At 43.4% G+C, this 21,616-nt stretch overlaps 1 protein-coding gene across 1 annotated transcript in view; it reads left to right on the top strand.

The window, feature by feature from the left end:
• Positions 1 to 2,851: 2,851 nt before the first annotated feature.
• LOC310691186 (C-type lectin BpLec-like) overlaps positions 2,852 to 21,616 on the top strand; it is a 136,657-nt gene continuing 117,892 nt past the window's right edge. The window contains exons 1-2 of the mRNA XM_083470847.1: positions 2,852 to 3,050; positions 3,462 to 3,548. The gene's annotated coding sequence lies outside the window, so the exon portion shown is untranslated. The remainder of the gene's footprint in view (positions 3,051 to 3,461; positions 3,549 to 21,616) is intronic.

Below are 21,616 nucleotides of genomic sequence, written 5' to 3'. Positions count from 1 at the left end.
AGTAAATTATCTCCTCTATTGTATCCACACAGTTTCAATCATTAGGAACAGTTATTTCTTGTCAAATATAGATTTTCCTGATGACAGGCTACCTGGTTGTTTCATGCACTCCCAAGTTCCATTACGGAAAGTGTAAAAAAGAAACACTGAGCCACAAGCTTAGAAATGCAAAAACATGGGGCTGGATGCAGAGATAGACATGTTTAAGGGGGAACCACTGAAATCAATCTGTATACTGCAACCATGACAAATAAATATGAATAGATTGATTAGTACAGCTGAGATGTTCAGAGATGAACCACCACTTAGTTGAAAAATTAGGCTTTGGTCCATCAACTCAGTAATATGTTCCGCGTACAACATAATAGACAGTACCAATATTATTAATAATTATTGCTTCAAGAAATGCTAAAAGCATGCTTCTCACTTTCAGATGCAGATCAATGTGAGAAATGCCCAGATGATCACTACCCAAATGCCTTTCAGGACCAATGTATTCCGAAAAAAATAAGCTACCTATCCTATGAGGAGCCCTTGGGGGCAATTCTGGCCTCCTTGACTCTTCTGCTTTCTCTGGTCACAGTTGTTGTGATGGGGACCTTCGGTCTGCACTGGAACACTCCCATTGTCAAAGCCAACAACTGGGGCATCACCTGCACCTTGCTCTCTTCTCTGCTTCTCTGCTTTCTCTGCTCCTTCTTATTCATTGGCAGGCCTACAAAGGTGACCTGTGTCTTGAGGCAAACCGTCTTTGGCATCGTCTTCTCCATTGCTGTTGCTTGTGTGTTAGCTAAAACCCTCACTGTGGTTTTGGCATTCATGGTGACCAAGCCTGGGAACAGCCTGAGGAAATGGCTTGGGAAGAGGCTGGCAGGATCCCTTATCAGCTTCTGCTCTCTCATTCAAGCTGGCATCTGTCTTGGGTGGCTGGCATCCTCTCCCCCATTCCCAGAGTTTGACCTGCACTCCCAGGATGGGCAAATCATAGTGCAGTGCAATGAAGGCTCCGACATCATGTTCCACCTTATTCTCAGCTACATGGGTCTTTTCGCCATTGTGAGCTTCTCTGTGGCTTTCTTTGCCAGGAAGTTGCCTGATACTTTCAATGAAGCCAAGTTGATTACTTTTAGCATGCTGGTCTTCTGCAGTGTTTGGCTGTCCTTTGTCCCCACTTATCTGAGCACCAAAGGGAAATACATGGTGGCTGTGGAGATCTTCTCCATCTTGGCCTCTACTGCTGGCTTATTGGGTTGCATCTTCCTCACCAAAATCTACATCATTATATTTAGGCCTGAGATGAACAGTAAAGAGAGGTTAGTAAGGAAGAAGGGTGACCATAGTTGAGAAGGTGAAAGAGATGCTATTAGCCAGGGACCTTATGTTGTGGCAAGGAGGTGCTATTTCCTTTGCTTTTATCTTTTTCTCCTTATGCCAGCATTTCCCAAGTCTCCAGCTGTTTTGGGACTACAATTCCCACCATCCTTGACAACTAGCCTTGCCAGCTATGGATGTTTGGAATTGTAATCCAACAACAGCCGGAGACCCAAGTTTGGAAACCCCTATTCTATGCCATCCAAGTGTTCATGGTGGTATCCATGGCTCTCCTCTCTCTGTATTGCCTTCACAACAACTCTGTGAGGTAGGTTAGACTGAGAGATTTTTATGTATGTTGTTTTGTTGACTTAATCTTTGTTTTTTGGCCTACCTTTCTATACCCCCAGAACACAAACTAAGGAGAGCAGAATGTGAAATACTGTTACTTACAGGGGTCTGCTTCACCAGGGTGTTGTCCAAATGGAATGTTATGTGGAAGCAATTTGCAGCAGGATTGAAAATGGAGTAGCTGCTGAGTGATTGAAAAATAGGACATCAAAATCATTTGAGCTCTTGTTAATTCGTGCTAGTTTACCATTCTGCTTTCCAAAATAAATTAGAAGTTGGTGGGACATGACCTTGATCCCAGGAAGACCATAACCACACAGTTCTTAAATAACAGAGGTATCTTTTAAACGAATTTCATTGCTCAAAATTAGGATATATGTATGAGAGAGATTTGTATTCATCTACCTCTTTTTCTTCTTTTGTTTTGTTCTTTTATTTTTATTATTTTCTGTTTAGAATAGTTTCTTTTTATTGTATTGTGAAAAATCTGAATAAAACCTTATACAAAAAAATACATGTGACACGTGTGTGTGTGTGTGTGTTTTAAGAAAAGAATCCCCAGTGGACCATACAAACATGCAAAGCATCAAGCGTAATATAAATCTTCTGGCAGTGGACATACATGTTTAAACTCAGACTGTGAGAATATTTTCTGTGTTCCTGTAAAAGATATTCAGACCAGCAGCCCTACTTACACACACACTAGATACTCTTTATACATATATATAAACCATCTCTGCACAAGTGAGTGTCATCCTTCCATAAGAACCCAAGTGTTGTGGGGGGTTGTGTGTGAGGAAATTGCTGTCACCAGAAAAATACAGCGGCTACAAAGTTTTAGTAGCCAATATCAGGGACTAGCTACACCATCCTCTAGTAGTTGAGTCAACTGGGTGCTAATGGGGGGTGATGGGAGCTGAAACCCACCCTGACCCCTGTCTAGTTTTTCTCCCAGCCATAATAATAATAATCACAATCACAATCATAACAACATCCCAGCCAATCTGGGTGGCTTATAGCACATCTAAAAACAAACCTGGAAATCCTGGAATTGAACCAGGGAGGGGGGAAACCTAAAGCAAAACAGCATGGACAGCAAAGAGATTGAAATCTCAGTTCCCCCTTCAGCCTTTTTTATTTTCATGGAAAAAAATGGACCTCACCAAGCTCCATTTTTAAGTGTGTGTGTGTGTGTGTGTGTGTGTGTGTGTGTGTGTATACCTAGCTTGAATTTACAGAAGCTATTTTCACAGTTGTGGCTTCTTTGCCATGTGGATTTGCCTGTCACGGAATTCCTTCGTGTAGCAGAGGATTCTGGGAAATGTTCTAGTGTAAAGACTCCATTTTGAAGGAAGCTGGCCATTCTTGTTGGGTATCAACAATGCAAAGTGAGTCTGTGCCCTTGAGCAAAAGGTGCACTCTGTTCCCCTTTCATTTTAATATCAAACATATCAAACAAAGTACTCCGCCTAGATATGGACTAAGCTCCAGAAGGCAGATGCATTATCTGATGTTAGTTATGTGTGCTTATTTTTTATTTAGGGTATTTGCTTTCCAACCCATTGTCAGAAACATAACTGTATAGTGGTCACAACCATAAATTAAGTCCACACTGGAGGGAATTCCAGGGAAATTGAAACATATTTATCCTATCAATATCTACTCAACATGTAAATTAAGTCCACACTGGAGGGAATTCCAGGGAAATTGAAACATATTTATCCTATCCATATCTACTCAACATATGATTGAACTTTCATCCTTCTCCCTTCCCTGCCCCAACCCCCAACCTCACCAAGATCTATATAAGAATTGAGGCAGCAGCTTCAGAGACAAACCTGCCCCTGCATAAAGCAATATCCATCACCTCACAGGACAAAACTTGGGTAAGTTGGAGACAATCACAAACTTACTTATGATTCTATGGCTACTGATTTATATTTTGTATTGGGGGCTCTCACTAGCAATATACTCTATACCCACATATCTGTCCACATCCTTCTTCCAGCAAAGTCCCATTCAGTTCTTGCAGGTAAGTGAGTATACATATATTATGTGGATTTGTGGGTTGAGAAGTTACGAATTAGAAAGCAAGGGCATGGGTGTAGTAGAAGAAGTAGAACACTCCCCATTTAAGCTCCCCACCCTCCATCACCACAGTTACTTATATTCCAGTTGAGCCAAGGAGGGGGAAGTTAAATAGCATGAGGAGGCAAAGAGGGGAGAGGAGTTTAGCTCCCCTCAGTCATTTCCCACTTTCTTCTAAAATCTAGACCTCATCAACCCCCAATTTTAAAAAAAGGAATAACGCAAGTGATTTCCACAGTTTCGGTTTTATGGAATTCTTGCCACATTGACTCTTCTGCTATGACTCAGTCTTGCATGTGGTAGAGGATTCTGGGAAATATTCCAAGGCTGTCTCTCCATTTCTGAAGGATGCAGGCCAGTCTTGTTGCAGGCTAACTATGCACTACCTGAAGTGAGGGTGTGCCCTTGGAGCAGACTCAGCACCCCACTTTGCTGGGACCTTTCAGTTTCAAAATAGAAAGCAGTGAAGGAAGTGCCCCTCCTGGATTTGGTTTTACAGTATCTCCAGATGGTAGACCTGTTCTTTGATTCTAGACTTGTTCTTTGAGTTAAGTCTTTTTATTGTATTTAGAATACTTATTTTCCCATCACCTTCCACACAAATACATTCATGCAACCAAATCATGTGTTTTTATGAGTATTTCTTTCTTTCTTCCTTCCTTCCTTTCTTTCTTCATCTGTACTCTATATATGTCTAAAAGGCTGAAATTCCTTCCTCCTTTCCCCTGTCTCTGACCTGACTAAGCTCCATATAAGAATTAAGGCAGCCAACTTGGGAGACAGAGTTGTAGAAAGAGGAATCCATCACTTCAACAGGACAGCACCTGGGTAAGCTGGAGTTGGGGATGGGGAGAAATTCAGTTCAGTTTCCATTTAAAGGCAAACTTACTGAATTTGCAGTATCTGAAACAATATGAGAGCTGAAACACAGCCACCCTTTGAAATTTGTCTCTCTTTGAATTTTTCAACACAGTTGAATTTCCCATTGAATTTCTCCAGCTGTGTAAGATGGGTTAAGATCACGGGGGGGGGGGGGACAGGACACACCCTGATAATTCCAGTGATTTTCATTCAGCACATGCAAGGCCACCTCTGTCCTGCCTCTGCCATCTCCATATCTCCTTTTTTATTATTATTGCTAGTGGGCTACCCAGGGACAGAACAAGGGGGTGCGGTGGAGGCGGTGCGCCCCAGGTGTCACCACTGAGGGGGGTGACCAAATGCCAGGCAGCACTCACCACAGGGCCTGCAGCATGCCCGAGCCACGCGTCTTTCCTGGGAGAAAATTGGTTAATGCACATTGCCAATGGGCAGTGCTTTTTTTTCTTTAAAATGTTTAGGAGTACTCTCATTTCCCTACTCATATTGAAATACAAATACCTGACTGACAGTTGTATCCAACTAACTCATACTCAGAGTAAACTCCTTAAAATCAATGGACTTTCATAAAATACTAACCTGGGTCTGTTGATTTTGATGGAACTATTTTGAGTATGACTTACAATCCTGAGAGAAGTAGGACATTGATGGAGAAGTGTGTGGCAATGTGGAACTCAACATCTAATTGTTATTTTGTCAGACCTTGCAAATGGTTTCCTTACCTGGGAAATATAGGAGCTCCACACAATGCTCATAAGGGGCCCAGTCGTCTGGTGTGGTTGGGTACCAGGATTTGTAACCACTCTTAAACCTGTAGACTGATCCATCAGGCCACCTCCAACGCCCATTCTGCAAGACAGAGAAATTATAGATCATGTAAGTAAGGAAATGAGGAGCCTGGTGTCAATATTATCTGGATATCTTGGTCTGTGGGAAGGTAGTGCCAGCTATGAATGAGACAGAAGAGGACCTGCATTGAAAATAATATTGATGTAGCATGTGGGGTTCATTCTCGGATATGATTATATATGGAAGGAGTGGTGATGCTAAGAAGCCACTACTCTATGACAATGACTTGGAATAGTGCAAGTGAAAGCAACTCACGTAATGAAGCCCAATCCATACGTTACTTTGTTCTTGCTAGGACGCGGAGATGTGCTTGGCAATCAGGGCTGTCTCATCCACATTAAGGATAGAGGCAAAGTGGGCCCTATGGCCATAGCTATGGCATGCAGTCTAAGAATGGAGAAAGAATGAAAGACGTTTTATCACAACCTCGGTTTAAGAACTTTGCTTCAGGATGAGAACAGAAATCGTGCTCCAGCAGTGCGGTGGCAGTGGGAGGCCCCATTAGCTAAAGTGGTGCTTCAGGTTAAGAACAGTTTCAGGTTAAGAACAGACCCCCGGAACAAATTAAGTTCTTAACCTGAGGTACCACTGTATTACATTTAAATAGAGACAAGGAAATTTGAACTTGGGAGATTTGCTTGCAATGCCTAATTTATTTTAACTTGAGCTCTGGAACCCAAATTATCAGCACTGCACCCGACCTGCTGCATTCCTTTCACAGCACTGCAGACCACACAGCATACACTGTTATGTCACCCTTGCACTGAAAAGGTGCAGGGGTGCAGTACATACATAATGTTTGGTAAATTCCCTTTGGAATTAGGTCACTGGGTGCTTTTTGGAATTTTAAAAATACTATAGTCTCTCTGCAAATATATTGGCTGAGCATAAGCAGAGGATCAAACACTCCCAGAGACTGCCAATATCTACAGTTCATACATGAGTTCTCTAGGGAGACAGCCAGAGCCATGAAATGTTTTGCGAACCCAGACTCAGATCTGTTTCAGAACTGCAGTCTATTCTACTTTTCCACACAAAGATTACTTCCCTCTTCTCCTGGTGGGAGGGGAGGATTTGGCATAATTCTCACATTCTCAGCTCCCACTGAGACGCTTCACTGGAACATAAAGTGACCAACTCTCTTTTGTTAAGTCTGAGGTGCTGGACAAGTATTGCTCCAGGGCAAGGATAGCCCTACTCACAGAAATCTGATAGGAGCCCAAAAAGATATAAATTAGAAACATTAGAGACAACTTTCTGTCAGCAAGATCTGTTTGACAGTGGAAAGTTGTGGCCTCTCTTTCCTTGGAGGTTTTTAAGCCAAGGTAGGATGGCCATCTGTCCTGGATGCTTTAGTTGAGATTTCTACATTGCAAGGGTTTGGACTAAATGACCCTTGGAATACCCTCCAATTCCATGATTCCATAATTCTATTACATCTTGGTTGAGGAGAAATATTTCTTGCCTCAGCATCTTTCCATGACAACTTGGTATCAAAATATCCATAGCAGTTGCCCTGGTTTTGCAGCCAACCACCAGGACAGGACAGGGCCTTGGCTCTGAGGAGAAAGGAACAAAGCAGTAAGAAGGTTGTTCTTCATGTGAAATTTCATTTTAGCTATACTGCTAAAAGGGTTGACTGCTTTGAGCAATCAAAGATAATTTTAAAACCAATGAATATTCATATGCATTTCTACACACTGTATCCTAGTCCTTGCATTTCCCTTCACATTACTTGGCTGGTGAACTGCACTGCCAATCTGGAGAAATACATGCAAATCAGGTGGACTTCCCTATGTATGCAAAGTGGAACGTATTTTCCCCACGTTCCTAGTTGAAGGTGACCACCACCTCTGTTCTGACATTGTGGCTGCTGTTTCATACTTAGAGGAACTGAAATCAGATTTTTCACATATAAGGAAGCTCAGCCTTTGAGAAAATAGGAGCCTATCGGCACTTCTTAGATGCTAGAAGTCATGGCGATTTGTTCCATGAATATTTCCTCAAAATCATGCAGCAGTTGTCTTCATAGAGATGACTCAGCTAGCCATAGTCCATTATTTTGTCTCTACAGTGTCCTAAGGAAACACTACAGAGGAAGAGTGCATGTTCTGGAAGCTGAGCAATAGAGGCAGTACAGGATTCCTTTTAGTGTACCAACCTCCCTACTGTACCAAGAATTCCCTGCCTGAGCTGCTTCAGGTCATGGCAGATGTTCTCCTGGAGACACCTAGTTTGGTTGTTCTAGGGGATTTTAACATCCATGCTGACACGACCTTACAAGGGGCACTTGGGACTTTGTGGAAAGCATGGCCTCCATGGGGCTTTCCCTATGGCCCAACTCATAGTTGCAGTACTTGGCTGCCCCCCACCCTCTCATGGGCCTGGATGGGAGTAATAATCTACACCAAGGAAATTCAAAGCACATTCCACACAGAGGAATCTTAGAAAAAGGGAAATGTCAGAAAACATTACATGCCTGGAAGCATAAGCAGAATATAAAGCAAGCAGTTATTATTAGGGGAATATATATTTTTAAGATGGGTGAACATACAACGTTAAACCACAAGATGAGGGAGCTGTTGTGTGCACAAATTGCACATGTAAAAGTGACTCCAGTTTAGCTCTTACTAAATCCTACTAGAAAAGGGGGGGGGGAGCTTAAGATGCATTTATGTAAAAGTCTATGCGAAAAGATTATAGCAGGCAAAAGATTATAGCAGGCAAAATAACAATTGGAACAATTGTTTAAATCTACCGACCCTGCAACACCAACCCAGCTACTTAAAGTTCATGGTGTTCCCAGGTGTACAGCACTTTAACCTAAAGGTTAAGAAATAAATCTTATATCCCGTTCCCTTGTTGAGCTACTGGTGGCACTTGGTGAAGACTTTCAGAAGGATTTTAAGGGCGTTTATACAAAAGGGAGATGGATGGATGGATGGATGGATGGATGGATGGATGGATGGATGGATGGATATATTGATTGATTGATTGATTGATTGATTGATTGATTGGTTGGTTGATTGGTTGGTTGGTTGGTTGATACCCCACCTTTTCACCAAGGAGCTGAAGGCATCATCCATCGTTCTCCTCCTTCAGTCAGTCCTCTCATCAATCCTGTGAGGCAGAGACTGAGACTGACCCAGGGTTTCCCAATGAGCTTCACGGCTAAGTGGGGATTTGAACCCTGGTCTCTCAGTGCTAGTCTGGAGCTCAGATTCAGACCAGTGAGTCCCTTGCTCAGATCTCACTTCAGCCAGAAACTTAACTGAGCTTGTACAAATATCCTATCTTCTTTGCCTCCTCTCCCTGACCCTCAACAATGGTCCAAGCTTCTTCTTTTATATTGGCTTTTTTATTGGGTTTTACAAACAAGAATGATGCATGGTGACTGGTTTGTATCAATATTCACATGGTTATGTGATCATGACAAGATAACATCCACCACAACATTTGCAGATAAGAATTTGCAAGGATATACAGTACAGCATTCATTTGAACTCCAAGCTGTTTCACAAAGCACCCTCTGGTGGCAAACAGAAAGAAAGCATTTACACACCCACTTTACTTTCCCCCCAGGTATCTCTTTCAGGCAACGGTCGCCCACGATGATGCCTTTCAAGGGATCTGGCCTTGTGCTCCTCACCTTTCTGGTATCTGTTCTGGCACTGGGAGCCTATTGTGTACCCAACTATAAGAAATTCCTAACCCAGCACTACGATAATCCCAAGAGCACTGTTGGAAAGCAGTATTGTGACGTCATGATTTGAAGACGTGGGCTGGACAAACCAGCATGCAAGGAAGTGAACACCTTCATCCACGGCACCAAGAATAACATCAAATCTGTGTGCACTGAATCTGGAGGGGAGGATTATGGGAACGGGCTGAGGATTGCTCTCCGCCCCATCACTGTCACCACCTGCAAGCACAAAGGCGGCTCAACTCGCCCACCTTGCGAGTACTCCGATAACAGATTGTCCAGATACATTGTCATTGCCTGTAATCAGAATAATGAGCCTGTGCACTTTGACGAAAGCATCATCGTCACAGCGTAAGATTTCCAACGCCCAGATCCAAATATTCAGCTTTTTAACAATTATGCCATCCCTTGCAACTCCACTGAAAAAACCCCTTTGCTGCCATTCTGTCCAGCTCTGCTTTACTGCAATTAAAACAAACAAACAAACAAAGCACCCTTAAACCATAGTGGCAAACGAACCTGCTTTGATTCTGTTAAACCAGCAATGTCTGTCACTATTAAACTGAGGAGAAAGTTGCATAACATTTGATGTGCAATAATTTCATTTCCTTTTCTTTTTCTTATTGCATCCAAGGGAGGGAATGTGGAATGCAGTACTGCACTGTCCGAGATTTTCTTTCATGTTTCCGTCCACGTGGGTAGTAGGCTACAACCAAATCAAATCTTTATTACAGTCATAAACCAGCGTAAGGAGGGCAGGGTACAATCATTTAAAATCAAAAAACGTTTTTTAAAAGGAGTTAAAACAGAAAGTATATATAAAAGTCTTTCAGAATCCAAAAGAAAATAAGAGAGTCAAAAAGAAGGTTTAGGAACCAAGAGTGAAAGAGAGTAAAAGGTTAGTATATATAAGACTATAGCTGTCAGTCTACAGAGCACTCTAATATGAGTGTTCATTATATCTAGTTTGTGACACAGGTCATCATCCAACTAATTTTGAGCACTGCCGTGCAGAATCTGGAACGTATGTTGTAGCAGGATTGGTATTTGAAAGTGGCAGGGAGGTATAGAATTGTCCTGTGCACCCTGAGTACTTATGCAGTAATGGTAAGATGAGGCTGGTACAAATGTCCCTGTAATAAAGACATTGGAGAAGCACATGCTCTGTTGCTTCTATTTGTCCAGAGTCACAGGTGCATTGTCTCTCCAGGTAAGCAATCTTCCTGTATCGGCCTTAAAGGACAGCTGAATGGCCAAGGTAAAGGGCCACTTCAAGTTTAGCTAGACATACCATAGGGGAGGCAGAGTACCTCGAAGATTCATTGGCAATAAAAGTTGAGGTCCTGGCTAGATCCAACTGGCACTCAGTGTCAGCAATACGTTTTATGAGAGCAGGTAGGCTACAACCATTTCCTGCCAGGAATTATACTACACGGTGGCATTTGGTTATTCCAAGTGAATCATTGTTGGGGAGGATAGTGTCTGCTGGGAGATTGATAGGAGGTTTCTTGATGCTCATGACTGCAGCAAAACCAGGTTTCAGCAAGAAAGGTATAGCAGTCAAATATTAGGGTGGGGAGCTGTCACCACTGCCTTTCTCCTTTTTTCCATTTGGCCATCCCCCAAATGTCTAGATTTTCTCCTTCCATTTAACCCCTACCCATATGGTATTCACAATATATGGTTTAGCATTAATGTCTAGCAGCTTGGAATGCTTCCCCCAACACTTTCGCATCTCTGGTTCCCCACTCAGTTCTGTCCCAGTGTGCAGAGTTCATGTTTATAGACACAGCCAGATGTCATGATGTGGTCAGGCACAGCAACCCCAGGGCTGCTTTAGAGCACATTCCACAGGATGCCTAATAAATAGTCATCTTGCCGTTTGTGGCTCTGTGGGTGCTTTGAGGCTGAGAGTAAATATAATGGAGAAGGTAAACTCCCTTGTTTGGGAGACAAATGTTCCCCTTGAATGTGTATGGGGATATTCAGACTCACATAGAAATCTAGCTTCCAAGTCAGCTTGGAAGTTTGTTGGAAACCGAGAGAGAGAGAAATCTTCAAGTGGTATTGTTATCAATAGAACATCAACCCAAAGGTCAGGTGTGTCTCTGCAGGAGGTATCCCCCTGACCATTTTTTGAGACCCCCTTTTGGCACCAGCCCCTGACCGTAATTGGCTAATTGTTGAGGCTAGGCGGGAACCTCAAGGTATCCAGCTCAGTTGGGGGGGGGAGCAGCGAAGCCAAGCTACCTTGCCAGGAGACTCATAGTCCTGGGGGAGGCTGCGCGCGACCACGCAAAAGCCACCCCCCAGTTAATGTGGGGAGCAGTCATTGTGCCCTCCTGGACCCCCTTCTAAGAAGCCATTTCAGTTCATTTATTGAATTTATATACCACCATATACCCAGAGGTTTCAGGGTGGTTCACAAAAAAGATCACAATATATAAAATCAAAATAAAAACAATACTGCAATAACACCCCCACCCACCCCCAAAAGAGCCATATTTTAAAGGGTAATAACTTTGCTTGTTCTGAGACCTGAGGACCTTAGCAAAACAAATACTTCACCCTGTAATTTTTATAATTATTGATCAGCATCACTACTTTTAAATGTCCCATGGCAAATCAGATGCCAGGCACAATATAAGCCACAGAAACAGCCCTTTCCAAATGTGATGGTCCTGTGTTGTAGTCTATATATGCACCTGTCCTATCACATTACATAAATTCAGTAAGGGAGGTAGATTTCAGGCAGGTACATACCTCCATCTATCCAAGTTTCCTTATAACTTCAGCCAAGACTGAAATGCTGTTAGTGACTATAGGTAAACATGATGGCTTCCAGTTCAGCCCAAGAATGGTTAGTGTACCACCTGCTTTTCCTGCTGTTGCTGATGCATTGTTCTTCTAGCAAGCATTTGAGCTCTTGCAGATTGAGAAAAACAATTCAAACCAATTCATATGGTCCTCCAGCAGCCATGATTATTGGTGAATTTATATCCGTTACGCTAGCAAACTTCAGAATGCAGAAATTTATGGAGAACCCACAAATCTCTTCATTATCTGCTCAGTAAGTAGTTATTTATTTACAGGGAATTTTCTGTTGGGTCCACAGATTACTCATGACTTGATGAAATAAACAACTGCATTGGCTTCTGTCTTCGGTTCTTCTGTCAGCCTTCACAGGGAACATTCAGATTTTTGTCCCACCACTTGAGTTAGCAGAAATAAACTCGATATCATCAGTCTAAGGCACCATATGTGACCTAATCAAATCCCTCTATACCACAGTGTTAAAAATGTTTTTCATAGTTGCCTTTCAAGTAAGATATTCATTCTTGTGGAAAGAATTAAGAAGTACTTCAATACAAATTTGGACTTGTTTGAAATGCTATTCTATTGCCCCCACCCCAGTTAATTGTGGCGTTTCTATATTGCTACACTGAAGTGGAACTACCTACAACTTGATATTCTTTAAGATGATACCAAAAGAATCACCTTTTCATTTTGAGCCTGATAAACTGCAGTTCCCTCCTTTTCCCGCAAAGAGCAAAGCCCAGCAGTAGGGACACATTAACTTGAAAACAAGTTCCTTTGTTGTGTTCAGTGGGAACAGGGCCATAATCCTGTAGAAATACATGGGGATTCCAAAGTGCTTAAGTGTGGCTACTAGATTGCCCCGGCTTTTTGCCCATATGAGCCCCACCCACAACCCAGCTGAAGTTTTCAAACTACTTCAACCCACAGATGTTGCAACCCATCCCTGTGCCAAAATTTTCTTGCAAGTAAGCCTTGTTCAGTTCCATGGGCTTCGCTCCACACTCCAAACATGCTTCAGCTTTTAGCCTGACGGGGCAAATCTATGCATACCTATTCGAAGTAATCACCACTGAGCTTAGTGGTGCTTACTCCCAGGTAAGTGGCTGCAGCCATATTGCAGCTTAAATCAGATTTGCGTGAAAGGCAGTTCCACAGAGCCCAATGGGATGCTTCCTCTCAAATATTTGGGATCAAGGAGATGGAATGTTCTTGTCCTGTAGGCTGAAACATCCAAGTTAAATACATGCATGAATCAAAATGAAAACTTCAACACAGTAGTTTCTTTTCTGCCATGTTTGCAGTCATTCTTTGTCTCATTGCAGAGTCCTCCCAAAAAACTACCAGCATGTTCTTGCTTTCATCTTTGCTATGCAAGAGTTCAACAAGAATGCCAAATTCTTATCCAACATCACACTGGGATCAACATTTTATGAGAATGCTTTTAATCCTTTGCTAACTTGTCGGAACACTCTTACTCTTCTTTCCATGGGACAACGAATTATCCCCAATTACCACTGTAATGGGGAAGATAGATTAATTGCCGTCATTGGAGGGCTCACCTCCCAAAACTCCATTCAGATGGCCAATATATTAAGCACCTACAAGATTCCACAGGTATGTGTCTAGACACATAGATACAACCACAAGGGCAGACATACACAGAAAACCCCAAAAGAGCATCCAGGTTAGCTTTCTTTTTTTAAAAAAACTGTTTATTAAAGGTTTTAAACAATACATCACCACACACAAAAAGACATCATCCCCAACGTAGAAAAGAAAAAGAAAAGTAAACACAAAACAAATAACATACAGCATAATTAGATTTCAATAAACCAAATTTCCATAATCTTCATTTCGGACTTCCTCACATCTCCCTTTCCTGCGTTCCCATTTATAAAGTTATATTCAGCAGTGCTTCGCCTTCTTTCAAATCTTATTTTATGGTTTTCAAATATTATGTCTCAAATTCTAGACTTTATTATCAAATATTTAGCTATTAAAGTTTGACATAATATTAAACAAAATTTCAACCTTATTCTTATAGTTCGCTTATTTTCAAACCTCTATCCACTAAGTTACTAATGCCAGATTATTTTCTATCCTGCATCGTCTTAACATTCATACAGTTTGCAATGCTTTTGCAAGTATTCCTTGAACATCCAGGTTAGCTTTCAATCCCATTACATTATGTTTTCTACACTTGTGTCCTACATTAGACTTGGTATGGGTACATGATTATGTTAAAGCCTCCTAGCTATGTGTTGCCAACACTGCCGTCTCAATTTGCATTGGGATTTGGGGGGTGGGGATAAACCCATAATACTAATTATCCAAGCTCTGGTTCTTCCAAACGTGGCCATGCCACAATTCATGTAATCATAGGAGCATCCAGCTTCCTGCTTAGAAACTTCTCCTAGTTGGAGACTTAAAAATGCCAGGGGTGTATACTTAGCAAAGTAAGACCAGGTGGTTAACCACCACAATAATGAAGTATTCTTTCTTTGAAGAAATAGATGGTCTTTGGATTCTTAAAAATATAAATCTTTTCCCTTTAGCTCAGCTATGGCTCCTTGGATCCAGGGCTGGGTGACCAAAGGCGCTTCCCTTCCTTCTTCCAAATGGTCCCCAATGAAGAAGCTCAGTATGATGGCATTGTCTGGCTACTCAGGAAGTTTGGGTGGAACTGGATTGGCCTCCTTGTTTCAGATGATGACAGTGGAGAAACCTTCCTTCGTACTCTCAGACCAAGGCTTTCCCAGAATAATCTCTGCATTTCTTGGACATTGGTGATCCCACTAGTGACAAATTTTTTACCTAATGAGCTACTTCAAGAAAAATTGAGACCAATCATGTTTGTTCTCAAAAGGAGGGAAATGAATGTGATTCTTGTCTATGGAGACAGTCAGTCTCTAGAGGGTTTGAGACTGGTTTTAGTCTCCCTTGAGGTTTTGTATATGTACCCTCTGGAGAGGCTGTGGATTACAACATCTCAATGGGATTTCACTGCAGTGCTGGCTGGAGGCAACTTTCCTTCAAAATCCTTCAATGGCACTTTGTCATTTACACTCCATTCAAATCCAGTTCCAGGGTTTCAGGACTTTCTACAGACCATAAATCCATGGCAACCAAATCTGTATTTCATCCAGCAGTTCTGGGCCAATGCATTCCTCTGTTCATTCCCAGATCACAATCTAATTCACAGAAATCAGAAACACTGCACTGGGAGGGAGAAGCTGGAGAAACTCACTGGACCTGTGTTTGAAATGGAAATGTCCAGCCAGAGCTACACCATCTACAATGCCGTCCATGCAGTAGCTCATGCTCTCCATAGCATGTATTCCTCAAGAGCCAAACAGAAAGTACTGGGTGAGAAACGGAGACAGCAAAAAGTTCAGCCCTGGCAGGTACTGTCAACTACTCTCCTCAATGTTAGAAGCACTGGAGTTATTATTACTGGTTCCTATGTTTCACAGCTGAGCCCTGGTATGGAGGAGAGGCCTTGGAGATTTCCCCTGGTGAGCTCTATCATTGGGAGCGACTTGATCTCAGTGAAAGACTAAATGCTTTGCAAGCTGCACATTCAAAGTTTGTTAAATTAATCTATCCCAGGATTCTCTTACTTGGAGCTGCACAAGGGCCAGGAGTGTCCTCTGTTATAAGAACTGGGTTGAAACCTCAAATGTATGCCATATAGCACTGTGGCAATTCAGAGTAGACAGTTCTGGGCTACAGAGAACAATGGTGTAACTCAGCCCAAGGCAGTTTCAGGTGTTAATGGAGGAGGTTTTTGAATTACCCAGAATCCATGGCAAGTCGAAAAGCATACCAATACTCTTAGTATTGGAACTGGAAAGGCTTACAGCTCAATGGCAGAACATCTGCTTTCATTCAGAAGGTCCCATGTTCAACCCCCAGCATCTCAAGATCATGATGGGAAAGACTCTGAAACCCTAGAGAGCCAATAGCAACCAGTGTAGAAATGACTGGGCTATATAGAGCAATGATTTCACTCACAGTAAGGCAGCTTTCAGCATCCTAGAACTTACTGATGAATGGTAGTAAAAAGCCAAAGGTCCAACTGGGAAATCGAAAAGAGAGAGTGTATTAGCCTCCAAGGTCTGTGTCTTTTTTTCTCCTGCAATCTAGCTCCACTCCTTCCTGAAAAACATCCACTTCAACAACAGTGCTGGGGAAGAAATCTCTTTGGATGAGAAGGGGCAGCAGGCAGGTGGCTATGATCTCCTCAACTTGGTCACATTTCCCAATGAGTCCTTCCAGAGAGTCCGAGTGGGGAGGGTGGACCCTCAGGCCCCCCCAGGAAAAGTGTTCACAGTGGATGGAAGTGCCATCGCATGGAATCCCAAGTTCAAGAAGGTGGGTTTGGCCATTTTTTTGTTTTAATTATCATCCATCATCATCTTTAATGAGAAGATCAGGGGATCCAGGAAAACACAGAGGGCTACAAAGGAGAAGTGTGGGGAGGAAAGCTCTAGTACTCAGGGATCAAATACTATCTTTGTTACTTTGTTCAAATTTGTTGATCCAGAGCTAGTTTGAAGCTAATTGGGAGCTTAGGGTTAAGAACAAGGTCTTTCTGAGTGAGGAATTGGCAAGTGTTTAAAGCTCTTGAAAAGGGATTGTTGTGTTCCAAAATGCGTTGTTGGCAACAATATTTGTTTCAGACTCTGTCCCACCATGTGGAGCCAGGTAGAAAGAAAATCATCTACCACTTGAAGTGTGTGGTCACTAATGTTGATGGATGGAGTGCCGGTGATATCCTGTCCCAGGAGGTTGGTCTCCATCAGGCTGTTGGTGAGGCCAAACTCCATGCAGGCTTGGCCATAATTTGTGGGATGAAAGCATCCAAAAGGCTAATGAAAGGGCTAATGCTCAGAAGGCTATAGAATGCTGTGCTGTCATATGCCTGAAGAAATTGATGGATGGAATGAATGAATGAATGAATGAATGAATGAGTTTATACACTGCTATATAACTGGAGGTCTCAGGGCAGTTCAGAGTAAAATCAACATATAAAACCACAAAATAAATAATATAGCATAAAACAATAACATAAAACATAATGAAAATAAAAAACCCAATGGCCCCCCACAAAAAACACACATAAGAGGGAATAGTTATATAAATTTCTACAGCTTTGGCAGTTATGAGCAATCTAAACAGAGCAGCAGGAATGTTATGTTGTGCTGCTGTCAGTCTGTAACAATATTTATCTTAGATAAAAATCTATATAAGATGTATTAGCAATGTAAGTAACACCTACATGCATTGTATAGTTTAATCTGAAAGTTGGTAAGAAAGAGAAGCAACTGTCTCCTTATTTCAGCTCTCCTCTCCCTCCAAGAGGGAATCAGCATTGGGTTATGGGTTATGGAGAAGGTTGGCACTAGTTTCTCTTTACCATTCAGACATGTGCTGTGCTGGCCAAATGGTTAAGTGACAGCACAAAGCATCTTTATTCGGGGGGCCTGATGATTGCCCAGGGAGTAAATGCTTGACAGCCATCCTCTAATTTCAGTCCTGTGACCTTTCTACCGCAAAGCGGACATAGACGACAATAAGATTTATGTAGAGAAACAAGCTTATTCCATTCAAAATCCCTTGTTTGTCATTACCATTAGATGCTGCCCATTTCCACCTGTGTTGAGAGCTGCCACCCTGGACAGAGTATGTTTGCCCAGCAGGGAAAGCAAATCTGTTGCTATGACTGTGTTCAGTGCCCTAAAGGGAGGATTTCAGTCCAGAAGGGTAAGTGAAGGAACCCAAGTCAACTGGAATTCCCATCTTCCTCTCCAACACAGACATTCATGTTTCAGTCTTACTGTGTCTGCTTATTTTCTGTCATAGATCCCAAGCACATGTGTTTATATGTTACCGATACATATTGCCCTTTCCTCTCTCCTCCCCTTTGGATAGCCATTCAAGAGTATATTGTGTGAAATAACGTCTACATGGGAGAAACCACCATTGAAATCAGGATGACATACATCTGGGAAGAAATAATTAGGATTGCACTCCATAGATTCCCTTTTTGCCAGCATTGAACCAGCAGCCAACAGATTTTCAACTTCTGTGATTAACAACTAGTGAACAATTTTCTCTATTGTATCCACACAGTTTCAGTCCTTAGGAAAAGTTATTTCTTGTCAAATATAGATCTTCCCAGTGAGCAAATGACAGGCGACCTGGCTGTTTCATCCACTCCCAAACTCAATTACGGAAAGTGTAGAAACACTTGGGCTGCAACGCTTGAAATGCAAAGACATGGGGCTGGATGGAGAGATAGACATGTTTAAGGGGGAAACACTGAAATCAATCAGTGTACATATAAATATGAATGGATTGATTAGTACAGCTGAGATGCTCATGGAGGAACCATCACATAGTTGTGAAAGTAGACTTTGGTTCATCAGTTCAGTAATATGTTTCGTGTACCGCATAATAGACGGTATAAATAATATTAATAATTATCGCTTCAAGAAATGCTAAAAGCATGCTTCTCACTTTCAGATGCAGATCAGTGTGAGAAATGCCCAGATGATCACTACCCAAATGCCTTTCAGGACCAATGTATTCCGAAAAAAATAAGCTACCTATCCTATGAGGAGCCCTTGGGGGCAATTCTGGCCTCCTTGACTCTCCTGCTTTCTCTGGTCACAGTTGTTGTGATGGGGACCTTCAGTCTGCACTGGAATACTCCCATTGTCAAAGCCAACAACTGGGGCATCACCTGCACCTTGCTCTCTTCTCTGCTTCTCTGCTTTCTCTGCTCCTTCTTATTCATTGGCAGGCCTACAAAGGTGACCTGTGTCTTGAGGCAAACCGTCTTTGGCATTGTCTTCTCCATTGCTGTTGCTTGTGTGTTAGCCAAAACCCTCACTGTGGTTCTGGCATTCATGGTAACCAAGCCTGGGAACAGCCTGAGGAAATGGCTTGGCAAGAGGCTGGCAGGATCCCTTATCACCTTCTGTTCTCTCATTCAAGTTGGCATCTGCCTTGGGTGGCTGGCATCCTCTCCCCCATTCCCAGAGTTTGACCTGCACTCCCAGGATGGGCAGATCATAGTGCAGTGCAATGAAGGCTCCGATATCATGTTCCACCTTATTCTCGGCTACATGGGTCTTTTGGCCATTGTGAGCTTCTCTGTGGCTTTCTTTGCCAGGAAGTTGCCTGATACTTACAATGAAGCCAAGTTGATTACCTTCAGCATGCTGGTCTTCTGCAGTGTTTGGCTATCTTTTGTCCCCACTTATCTGAGCACCAAAGGGAAATACATGGTGGCTGTGGAGATCTTCTCCATCTTGGCCTCTACTGCTGGCTTACTGGGTTGCATGTTCCTCCCCAAAATCTACATCATTATATTTAGACCTGAGTTGAACAGTAGAGAGAGGTTAGTAAGGAAGAAGGATGACCATAGTTGAGAGGGTGAAAGAGATGCCGTTAGCCAGGGACCTTATGTTCTGACAAGGAGATGCTATTTCCTTTGTTTTTATATTATATCTTGTCTTCTATGCCATCCAAGGAGCACATAATGCTCCCTCTCTTGCTATTGTTTTCTCAACAACTCTGTGAAGAAACTTAGATTGAGAAATGGCATCTGACCCATGGCTGAATGGGGATTTGAACCCTAGTTTCCCAGCGCCTAGGACAACACTCTAATTGCTACACATTAGGCTGAGGCTATAATACTGTTACTTACAGGGGTCTGCTTCACCAGGGTGTTGTCCAAATGGAATGTTATGTGGAAGCAATGTGGAGATGATATTTCCTTTGCTTTTACCTTTTTCTCCTTATGCCAGTGTAGTGGTTGGGAGTTACTCGTGCGTAATCCTGCTCCGTTTGAGCATCGGATTGCCTGGTTAAACCCTCCGGACTACGCAGCCCATATTAGCGTGGCTGCCCTTAGTCACTTGTAGAATCTGTCTGTGGGCGTTTCTTAAAGCGTTGCCAACATAAGAGTTGTTTGACGCCCAATCGTTTCCGCCTCTCACTGCGCAGGAGTCTCCTGCTCAGGGTGGGCGTGGGCAGCGGGGTGCTTGGGCTCTCCTCGCTAACTTCCAACGAAGAGTCCTGGAGCCCCTGCACCTCCCTGTCCCGTTGCTCTTCTGGATCCCTGGTGTTACACTCATTCTCTTCCCCTTCCTCCTGGCTGAGTCTCCCTCTAGCGCTTGGACCTTCCCCTGCAGAATCAGAGACCCTCTCCTTCTCCCGTGCCTCTGATGGCAGTTCCCTGACATCCACCTCCCTCCCAGGGCCCCCTTCACTCCCCCTCCGACCAGGGGGCTCTATTGCAGCCTCTTCTCTGGTCGGCGAGCCAAGGAAACCCCTGAAGGAGCTGTCCTCCTCATCTGTGGGTGTGAACACCTCTTCCCACCTGCTAAGGTTCCCACCCAAGAAATGACTCTCCCAATCCGATTCTTCTTCGGATTCTGAAAACCCTTCGAAACTCTCTTCCTCCTCTGTGGTGCCGAACTGTTCTTTCCAGAATCGCCCTAAAGGCTTGGGTTTATCTGGGAACCGTCGGTGGAACACTTCCACCATATGCTCGTCGTCAACTGCCTCTGCTGGCACCCACGTGTTTTCCGACCCGGGCTCTCCTTCCCACGCCACCAAGTACTGCACCTGCCGCCCTCGCCACCTTGAATCCACTATCTCTGCGGCCGAGCTCTGGTGTTCCCTCTCTTCTACCTGTGGTTGTGGCAAGACTTCTACCTCCCGCCCCTCGAATTCCCGCCCCTCTCTGTGTGGTGAGAGCAAGGACCTGTGGAATACGGGATGTATTTTCATGTTGTTGGGCAACCTGAGCTAGAACGCCACAGGGTTTATCTGTTGTATAACTTCAAACGGACCCAGTCTTCTGGGCTGCAACTTCTTGCACCCTCCCTTAAAGGGTAACCCTTGAGTGGACAACCACACGCGATCCCCCACCCTAATGGTTTCCCCTTCCCTCCGGTGTTTATCTGCTTGCTTCTTGTAACTGGCCTTGGCCCTTTCTAGGTTCATCTTGAGCTGTTGATGTAACGCTTCCATTTCTTCCACAAACTGTTCAGCTGCAGGCACACTCCAGCTCTGTTCCTCATTGCCCGGGAATGCCCTGGGATGACACCCATAATTGGCCAAGAAGGGGCTCATCCCGGTGGACACATGTTCAGCATTATTGTACGCAAATTCTGCTAGCGCTAGTTTCTCTACCCAATCATTCTGCCTTTCGCTAACGTAGCAGCGTAAGTATTGCTGGAGTACACTGTTTGCCCTTTCCGTCTGCCCATTGGTTTCTGGGTGTCTCGCTGTCGAGAAGCTGACTTCGACTTGCAGTAGGCTCATGAGCTTCCTCCAGAACCGGGAAGTAAATTGTTTTCCGCAGTCAGATAAAACCCTCAAGGGGGCGCCATGCAGCCTGAAAATGTGTTCTACAAACAACCGTGCCATTTCTTCTGCCGTCACCGCATGGGAGCAGGCGATGAAGTGGCACATTTTGGTTAGCAAGTCGACTACTACCATCACTGCTGTTTTTCCCCTCGATTTGGGCAAATCCGTCATGAAATCAATTGACACCACCTCCCAGGGTTTGTATGGCGTGGCTAAGGGTTCCAGCAA

The sequence above is a fragment of the Podarcis liolepis genome (genome assembly GCF_965112155.1).
Source record: "Podarcis liolepis genome assembly, chromosome: 13".
Lineage (NCBI taxonomy): Eukaryota > Metazoa > Chordata > Lepidosauria > Squamata > Lacertidae > Podarcis > Podarcis liolepis.
This window is presented reverse-complemented; position numbering and strand designations above follow the sequence as displayed.